Here is a 10432-nt window from a genome sequence, read left to right as displayed (position 1 = left end):
AAGGATGCAGCTCCCACCCTTTTGACTTACTTCGATACCAATTGGGTGAGAAATTTTGATGATCGAAGTTCTATATCAGCATATCTCATTTTTCTTGGATAAAATCCTATATCATGGAGCTCAAAGAAACAACGTTCAATTGCAGGATCTTCTACCAAAGTGGAATATCGAGCACTTGCTAATGCTAGGTCCAGGACAATATGGATTCTTTCTCTAGTTCAAGAGTTGCAGTTTCCTCTTACAAAGCCTCCACTTCTCTTGTGTGATAATCTTGATGCAACACTTTTAAGCTTTAATCCAGTTCAACATTTATGAATAAAGCATATTCAAATTGACCTTCACTTAGTCTGTGACTTGGTACAAAAAGGAAAACTAAGCTTTCGTCATGTGCATACTCAAGATCAACTCACTGATCTACTCATCAAGTCTTTATTACAACAAAGAGCTCAATATCTTAGAGACAAGATCGGTATTGCTGATGGCAGCCCGTTCTTGTGGGGGCATATCAAGGGAGATGCCATGAATGATGCTTTGCTCAATAAGGAAAGTAACAGTCAAATATGCAAATCAAATGACCACCTCAACGTATGATTGACGGGTAAGAATCATGGCTTCATTAGCTAATATTGTGGAACATGTTTTTAGCGTTGTAATGAATTAGTTTCTGTAATTAGTTCATATCATAAATTGTATATAACAGTAAACATGCTGAGATTGTAATGTGTGCAAAGTTATAATACAATCAGGGGATATTCCTTTATAAGAAGAGTCTCAAGCCACAAATCATTTAGAGGATAGTTGTGGTTTTGCTAAAATCACTACGTGTGGTACTCATTTGCCACTCACAACTGCACGTGGTCTTCATATGCCACACATGTCGAATCACAAGAAAAGCCACTACCAAATCTTTCATATCCGACTTTTGTGACTGAAAATAGACAAACTTATTGCCTTCTCTTGGACAGCTTGTCTATAGAGGTTGAGTCATCTCTTTCTATGAATGGTGAGGTTGAGTTTTTATTTAGGCAGAATGTTGTCTTTTGGACATTTGTCTGTAGAGAGTATTAGCAGCAGTAAAATTCCAACTAATCCAATAGTGTACTGGTTGATATGGAGATATCCCTACATGTATCTACATGTAATCCATCATTTACATTCCTCTATAATATACTGGTGGAGCTCCAAATAGTTGATATGGAGATATTCCTACATGTATCCACATGTAATCCATCCTTTACATTCCGCCATTGACTACAACAAATAAAAACATCATTCTTACTATAAACATGTAGAATAAGAACCGATCAAAACTTGATACTTGATAGTACTTTGGAATAGGAAATTTGCTAAACGGCCCAAACCATTAGGCTTTCTAATCATTCAGTCATGCTTTCGGTCTTTGGTAAAAAAATCACTACAAGATATTAGACTTTTATAAGGAAAAAATTGTTGTAAATAGTCTATTTTTCGTTGCAAAAGACTATTTACAATGATAATTAACCATTGGTCCACCACGCAAGTACTACATTGACAAAAATTAATTTCAAAAAAATACGTTTTCATTACAAATAATCATATTTACTATTATTTGTATTTTGTATGTTATATTATTGAAAGGCGAATTACAATTTCCATCCTCAAATTGATAAAAAGGTTAGATCTCATTGGTTAGAACTAATTAAAAAATCTTAATCAGTGGCATAAATTTAGAACTAAATAAAATTTTAGGGTGCAAATACAAATTTTGCTAATTTAAGATACATATTAAAAAAATAGTAATTTGTGGGTTATAAGTTTAGTTTTTCCTCATTAAAGATCGTAAAGCATATTCTACATTGAGATCTTATGTTTAAAATTATACCAAATAATCTATTTTCCATTTATAGTAAAAATTAAATTATTGGATGAAGCAAAATCAGTAGCTATAGTTTGTGTTATACTCTTCCTAGTAAAGACTAAGAGAGCGTTCGGAGAATGAGATGAGATAAGAATTTTGTAAATAGTAGTAAGATCGTTTGTGAATAGTAGTGAGATAGTTTGAGTTGTTTTATAGAGTTGTGAAAAATGAAAAAGAAAAAGTTGAATTAAAAATATTATAAAGTTAAAATATTGTTAAAATATAATTTTTTAATAAAATTTTTATTTTATTTGAAAAAGTTGAATTATTTATTATTTTTTTTAAGTTTAAGAAAGTTATAATGAATAGTTTAAAAATGTTTGTATTTTAGTAATATTTGAAAAAGAAAATAAATGAGATGAGATAGATGAGACCAAAATAATTTATAAATATCTCCAAAATATATAGTCAACTAGGCATATAATATCGTCAATTGTTGAAAAAAAAAAATTAAGTGACCAATCGACTTGATTTTTTTTTTATTTTTGAAATCAAGATAAACTATATTAACTTAAAACTCTGAGAGATTACATGACTACATCCTGGCCTCAAATCGAATACAACTAAACCCTCATCAAACTCAAGGAAAGATTTTGCTAAACAATAAGCTAGATCATTATCACTTCTCTTAACAAACAAAAACTTTCAACTAGGAAAAGAAGTAAGCTGCATGCGAATATCAAATAACACCACCCCTACTCTATCCCATCTCTCTACCTGGGAATTAAGGCCCTTAACAACCTGGGAGGAATCTCCTTCAAAAAGGACATAGTCCATTCCTAATTCAGCTACCATCTTTACTGCTTGAAAGGCACCTAGTGCTTCTGCCAAGAGGGGATCATTAAATCCAACTTGAGTAATTTTCTTTGTAAATGTTACCTCCATGGTCTCCAGCTACTAATCCCAGTCCAATCTTTATAGTCAAACTTTACCTCTTCATTGTAACCACTATATCCCTCATCCTTTTACCACCCTTTCTAGTGATTTGTATTGGCTGCACCTCCATATTTTTTTTATAATCAAAGATGGAAGAGTTCATAGGTTGAGCCCTAAGCCTTTGGACCAAATTGTAAGTCTATCATTTTCTCCCCTTGACTATTTACTCTTCATTTATAGCACACTCTTCATTCATTACTAACTTAAGAAGATTATGCATTTAAATCCAAAAAGGTTCAAAATTAACCTGCATTGCATCAATTGGAATAGCTTCATCCACTTCTTGTAAGGACAATAGAATTCTATCAAAAAACCATGGACGACCAGCAAGAACTCTTTCCTTATCAGGTAATTTTTGAAACTCAATTAAGAACATGTGATCCTCCATTTCCTTAAACTTCACCCAGCCTTCTGGCCTCCATACTTGTGAGATAGTTATTCCAAAAGCTTCCTGATTAAACCCCTTGTCTGTCATCACCCATCCAATAATACAATGTTTCCCTCAATCACCCATCTCTTTCATTCCCTTAGTAGATACTAGGAAGACATCACTCTCCTCCCTAGATGGATTAAGTATCTCCAAAATCTTTGCAAGCTCCTCCTCCTCCATAACAATACTACTACTCTGGTTTTCACAAGAAATGGTTGATAATTTTAACACTTGCACTATCCCAAACAAAAAAAACTGCACCTTACGAAGAGAAGAGAAGGAACACCGACTTAATAGCCAACTTTAGGTTGGGTTTTGGTGTTGAGGTATGTTGTGAATAGTAATGAAAAAGTATGTTAAAAGTAATAATAGAATATTGAATAGTAATAAAAAGTAGATAAAAAATAATAATAAAATAATAAATAGTAATAGAGTATGTTGAGAAGTGTTAAGGTATCCTCAACACCCAAACACAGCCCACTCGCTGCAGGAGACCCCCCTCCTCTATAATACTTAGCCCGAACAGTCGACTTGATAAGTATATAATATAAATCAAAGTAAAGTCAATAATAAATAAGATAATAAATATATCGTATGTATAGATTATTAGGTACACCAAGATACTTGATTCGTATGCACGGATGTCCATGCAAGTAAAGAGGAGAAGCTTACACTTGGAAAAAAAATAAAAAGGAGCAAGACAGTCGAAACAAAGAATGAAATATAGATGTCTGCTTAGAGCATTGTCAATGGCCTAGTCATTGCCAAGTCTATAATTTAGCTAGAATGTTAACTTTTAGCTCTAAAATAGATTTCTAGATAGATTAATTCACATTGGACTATCTATCTTAAAGTCTAAATAATAATAAAATATTATATGTTTTAATAATACTTAATTTTTTTTTATATTTTACAAATACACTTCATATATTAGTTAATAACTTTATTAAATAAATTATTATTTAACTACAAATTATTATAAATATACTATTTTTCCCTTGACTTAATTATTCAATAAATATATTTTGCCAACCATTCACCCAACAATCACATATATAAACATACTAACATTTATTCTACCCAACTTTTATATTTAGAATTGTGGTTGAAGTCAACAAACATGCCAACAACTTTTTATAACAACCAATCACCATCTACAATTCTTGAATGAACTAATTTTTGCCAACTCTTCTTCTTTTACCAACTTTTTTAGTTGTAACTAATAATTGAGGATCAAACTCTATAAATAGACTCATCCTTTACTCATTAAAAGCCAAACTTATTTCCTCCAATCCTTTATTTTTCTTCCCTCAATTTGCTATGGATCCATTTTCAAATTTTGATGATGATTATTCTAATTATGAGTTGGATATGATGCAATCAATTGCAATGATATATGAGGGAACATCTTCTACACCCCGTCGTACTCCTCAACGTCGTAAGTTCATCAGACGTGATTCATTAGAAGGTCATCAATGCCTTTGGAATGATTATTTTGCTGAAACACTAATATATCCGCCCCATCTTTTTAGGAGAAAGTTTTGAATGAGTCGTGATCTTTTTTGATGCATACATGTTGCAGTAGTCTCCCACGATGATTATTTTGTCCAAAAAAGATATGCTAGTAGGAGACTTGGTTTTCTTCCCTTCAAAAGATGACTGCATCGATTAGGATGCTAGCATATAAGGTCACCGCAGATCTAATAGACGAGTACATCAGAATTAAAGAAAGTACAACACGACAAAGCATGAAGAAATTTGTTAAGGCAATTGTCTCAATTTTTGGCAATGAGTATTTGAGATCTCCAAACAGAAGTGATATAGTGAAGTTACTAGATGCCGGACAAAGACGTCGATTCCCACATATGTTGGGTAGCATTGATTGTATGCACTGGAAATAGAAGAATTGTCCTACTGCATGGAAATGTATGTATTCTAGTCATGTGAATGAACTAACTATTATTTTGGAGGTTGCTGCATCTTATGATCTTTGGATTTGGCATGTTTTTTTTGGTTTGCTTGAGTCGCATAACGATATCAACGTACTTGATCGATCTTCTGTTTTTGCTGCGTTGACTGAAAGTCGTGCTCCTCCGTGCAATTACACAATCAATGGTTATGAATATACAATGTGTTATTATTTTGCAGGTGGTATATATCATTCGTGGGTAACATAAGTGAAAAAAATTCCATGTCCTTAGGGAAATAAGAAAAAACACTTTGCTGCTTGCCAGGAGTCTATAAGGAAATATGTGGAGCGTGCATTTGGAGTACTCCAAAATAGATTTGCAATTGTACGTGGACCTGTGAGGTTTTTTCGTACTAAAGTATTAAAAGACATTATGTACGCATACATTATTTTACATAATATGATCGTTGAAGATGATCGAGCGGCATCTATATCTCGAAGTTGAGCAATTCATTTATGAACAAACAAAAGAGACTCCAAATAAGCTAATTTCACGCGATAATATACTTGAATTCATAGAGTTCATTGCACAACATCATCAAATTAGAGATAGAAGCACTCATAGTCAACTCCAGGCTGACCTTATCGATCATTTATGGAATATTCATGGCCGTACCTAATTTGGATTTCTAATTCTAATTTGTAATTTAGATTTGGAGTTCATATAATTTGTAATTCAATATTCAACTTGAAGCAAAGCTATGATATTGAATTTCTTTCTAGTTCATGGAATATCCGAGCTTATGTAGATATTTTTTTCTAGTTCATATCCAAGATTATTCTAACTGCTTTTCTTTTGTAGGTGTATACAAATTTAGAGGGCAACCGGTGTCATGTTGTAAAAAATAGTTAATATTTTCACAATAACCTTCTCCCTGCTATGTTAGAAAATTGTAAAAAAAAAAAAAAAAATACAAAGATATCTAAAAAATTACTCAAATAGTTAGAAAGAGCTACTATGTTTTGAAATAATACTAACATCCACAATACTCTATTTGTATATTATCAACATAGTCCACAAATGTACAAACTAACAGTCTACAAAAAACCCCACTACAGTCCACTAATGTACCCCAAAACATTCCACTACAAACCAACCAGTCCACTAATTACTAAAACAGTCCATTAATTTAGTTGCTACCCAGCAACATGTTTATCCAGCCCACGTGTGGTTGAGAGCCACTAATAATTCAAAAATAATCTTCACTACCAACATTTGACGTTAGACACCTCAATAAAATGTCGAAGGAGATGTAGATGTCCCCCCGGTATCCTTTCTCAATTACTAAAAAATTTTCCATTGAATATAGCCAAAATATTCTTGTTGCATGGCATTTAGACCACTTAGATCTAGCAACATCATCTTTGCCTCGAATTTCTTCTTCTTTAGTTCAAATGATGCTGATCTTTCTAGGTCTGCCTCCAGGGTCGCATTTCTACGCTCTTCCATAGTCGTTGCTCGATCCTCAATCATTTTAGCGAAGGCAGTCTTGATCTCACTATTGTTGCCTTCCATGGACTTTCGCTTCCTCTCCCTTTATTTTTCAGTTTTTTTGCTTGGAGGTCTCTCAGCAAGAACCTTTATGTCCTCCTCAGCTTGGTCAACATCAACAACATTAGATACTTTTTCAGGTGACCTTCTCTTCTTACCAAAGGTGGAGATGTGTTGCTATCATTTTGGTTGGTGTCTCAGAAGACACCAACAGTGCTCCATTGCGAAATTACTACCCAACATCTCTTTGTACAATACCTTTGCTTTCTCAATCTACAAAGGTGAAAGAAATATTTGTTAATTCATAAGTAAGTTCATTACAGATTAAATGAAAAAAGATTTTAGGGTACATACCTTGTCTTACTCCGTTGCACCACTTGAGTGCAATGATTCTACCTGTGCTATATATGCACAAAATTTATTTGTCCACTTTTAAATCGTGGACCACCGATTCATCTAAGAGCTTTCAGAATGGTTGGCAATGTTCGGTTTTTTATATTCATGATAAAATATGGTAATTGTTTCCCATATTTGAGTGGACTTTTGATCGGTACCCCTTATCGTATTAATGCTAATGTTGAACTAAGCTGAGACGAGGAGGTTATATTTTTCAACAGTGAAAGATGCACCTCATTAAACTTTTTTTGAAAGATGCATCTTTTCACCGTCATTTAAAGTTGTTTGGACAACAACATTATCATGTTGTGTTGGGGTGCTATTATAACCTCCTCTTCCACTTTGTAATAGAGTGGTGAAGAATAGGTCATCATCAAAATGTGTGTCCATCCTTGAAAAATATTAAATTTTCAAGGAGTCAGACAAGTTGCCCAATAGTCAAGTCCAATATTAAATTCTTAGCATCATATTACTGAGAATTATAAAGCATCTCAACATCATATTGCAGTATCTTAGTTCATATATCATTTATCTCAATATCATTTTATAGATACAAAGGAGAACAGCCTACATGGAAACCAAAGTGGAATTGAATAATTGATATAACCAAGAAAATAGCAAGACAACATGTGAAAATACCAATAGGAGAAAAAATACCAGCAATGAAACTATATTCCTGACCAAGCAAGTAAGGCTAGAAGTAGAGAGTTTTGAAGATCACTTGAAAACACCATTATTAAAGTCAGCCCTTACACACAAAAATAAGGAAAGAAAGAATAAAAAAAAGTAAAATAAAGAAAATACAAGGTGATAGAAAACGAACAACCATTATCAGAAAGATACTTTCAGAATTCATTAACAATTAGAAACTTGAGAGATGTAGAAAAATATTTCGGACTCATATTTTACTTGCATATAAAAATATTTGCCTCCATAAAAAAGTCAATCATGATATAATTACAAACAACCATGAGGGATTCAAAAACATATAGAAAAAAAATATAAGTATAAAAAAATTGGGAAAAGAAAAGGCATGGACCTGAATATACTAAAAGCTTCCACAACATAACCCTTCAAAATTCACAAACTAGATGAAGAATTGAATTTTGTAGATGGTTTGTAATGAATGTTATTCACGCTCATAATATCATGACTTGACTTAGTTTTGTAGTTAATGGTTAATACTAATTTTATTCATTCCATTCTTCTAGTATGTATTTTAAGTTAGAGAGAGTCAATTTTTGCCCCTATTTTTAATGTCCTCTCTGTCTCTCTACTGAGCACATTTACTTTCTCTTTTAACATGAGACATCTTCATGTTGTATAGATGCTGAGTACTGGATAGTTTACACAACTTGTCACTAATCCAAACTAGTTTATAGTAGCTGAGTACTGGACACAACCAATCAATAATTGACTGATTATAAGCAAAAAAAAAAAAAAAAAGAACACGGAAAAGAGAAGAAGAAATAAAAAGAGGAGTAATAGAACTCCCAGCCTGATGTGCTTGTACAGTCCCAATTTAACATAGTCCTAGCCTGTTGTGCTTATACCTAGACCTTTCTAAAAGGAGCGAAATGGCTTTACAACAATGTCAAGCAACAACCTATACTAGCATAGCATTAGTAGGAGAAGCTACTGATATATATCTTTCATATTCATTGTGCCTATAGGGCCGGATTGGGATTTGTGGTTCAAAAATTACTTTGTACATGGGAAAAAAGATGCTTCTAAATTGTAACAGAATATCATACTAGCTAGCATTATCATGTGAAGAAGACAATGATAATGCTCCTAATTTAGTATCATTTTTAAGTATTAACTAAGACCCATATTTGTCCATTAGATTCTTCGCAAAACAGTATTTAGGAAGTATTAAAACTAAAAACTGGAACATTAAGGGATGGCACCTCAAAACTAGCAAGTCAAATGAAGCTTTCAGGATATTAAAATGGAACTCCAATTTTAATGACTTCTACCAAATCATGACACTCACCAAATGGAACTCCAATTAAAAGTTAGACCTTTTACCTTTAAGTCTCTATTAATTGGTATGTTCTAGCCCCCAAATAATAATAAAAACACCACCATAAAACAGATAAAATGGAAATGGTCAGAAATCTTAGCTAAAGTTTTATTAAAATAAAATAAATCCATAAAATTTACATTTATAAAGTTTAAAGTAACTCAACTATTTTACTTTTTTTCTTTGCTTGTTTAAAGTCTAGAACTATTTTAAAGTTCAGAACTCCAATTTTTGCTTGTTTTCTGACTACTTATTACAAAACTTGTTTTTTGATAAGTCTATATAAAACAAAACTTGATCAAATCCAAACTAGTCAAACCAATTTGTCCTAACTCCTAGTTAAACCCATGCCCATGACTATTTAAGGAAAGTAATTCAAAACCTCAAAAAACATTTTCTTGGCAAGGTTTTATATAATATATATATATATGTAAGTCAGAAGCCCTAACAACATTGAAAAGCAATGTTAAAAAAACCATCAGGATGCTAAGATAACTCTCTGATTGCATGCCATCATTCATGGTGGCAAGTTCCAACACACATAGTATAGATCATACTCTTCTTTTTTCTGATAAAACCTTTTAACATATTTATAAAATTCAAAAGAGATCAAGATTTTGAAGCAGATTTAACAAGGTTTCCAATGGTTCACTGTTTAACTCAATAAATACAGAAGACATCAAGATTTTTGTACTAAACTTTCTTTTCCCATCTGAGGACATTTTATGAGGCTTATATTTCCTCTAAGTATTGTATTATTGTATTAGTAGACTTCATTTGTTGTCAATGTGTAATATACAAGGTCCAAGCACTTCCAGATTTTAGTAGCCACCAATTTGTCGCCCAATGGCAGAAATTATCATCATATAATCTCCTACTTCCAAGCTAACGGCAAATTTGAAAGTGCTAAATGTAGATCTAGTTCTTGTCATTTTTAATATCAATAGTTTTCCAAAAAAATACTATAGAAAATTTAATAGATGATATCCCGTATACCATTTCATTCTCAAAAAAAAAAAAAAAAAAAAAAAAGCAAAGCATTTACCCCAACAGACGCTATCGATAGTGGCAGATTCGTGGAGGAAGAAGAACCTTCAGCATGATTCGTGGAGCAAGCCGATGCTGAGCAATTGATTCGACTTGGCTGGATAAAAGAGGATGTGATTTAATCAAGTTGTTGAAGATAAAAAGTAAATCGGAGAAGAGAGAGAGAAGATGGCTACATACCGACTGACAGCCACGTCAACAGAGAAGAAGGAGAGAAGAGTGAGGAAGAGAGACTTATT

This window comes from Carya illinoinensis, chromosome 11 (genome assembly GCF_018687715.1).
Source record: "Carya illinoinensis cultivar Pawnee chromosome 11, C.illinoinensisPawnee_v1, whole genome shotgun sequence".
NCBI lineage: Eukaryota > Viridiplantae > Streptophyta > Magnoliopsida > Fagales > Juglandaceae > Carya > Carya illinoinensis.
The sequence above is the reverse complement of the archived record's forward strand: the minus strand, read 5'-3'. Positions refer to the sequence as shown.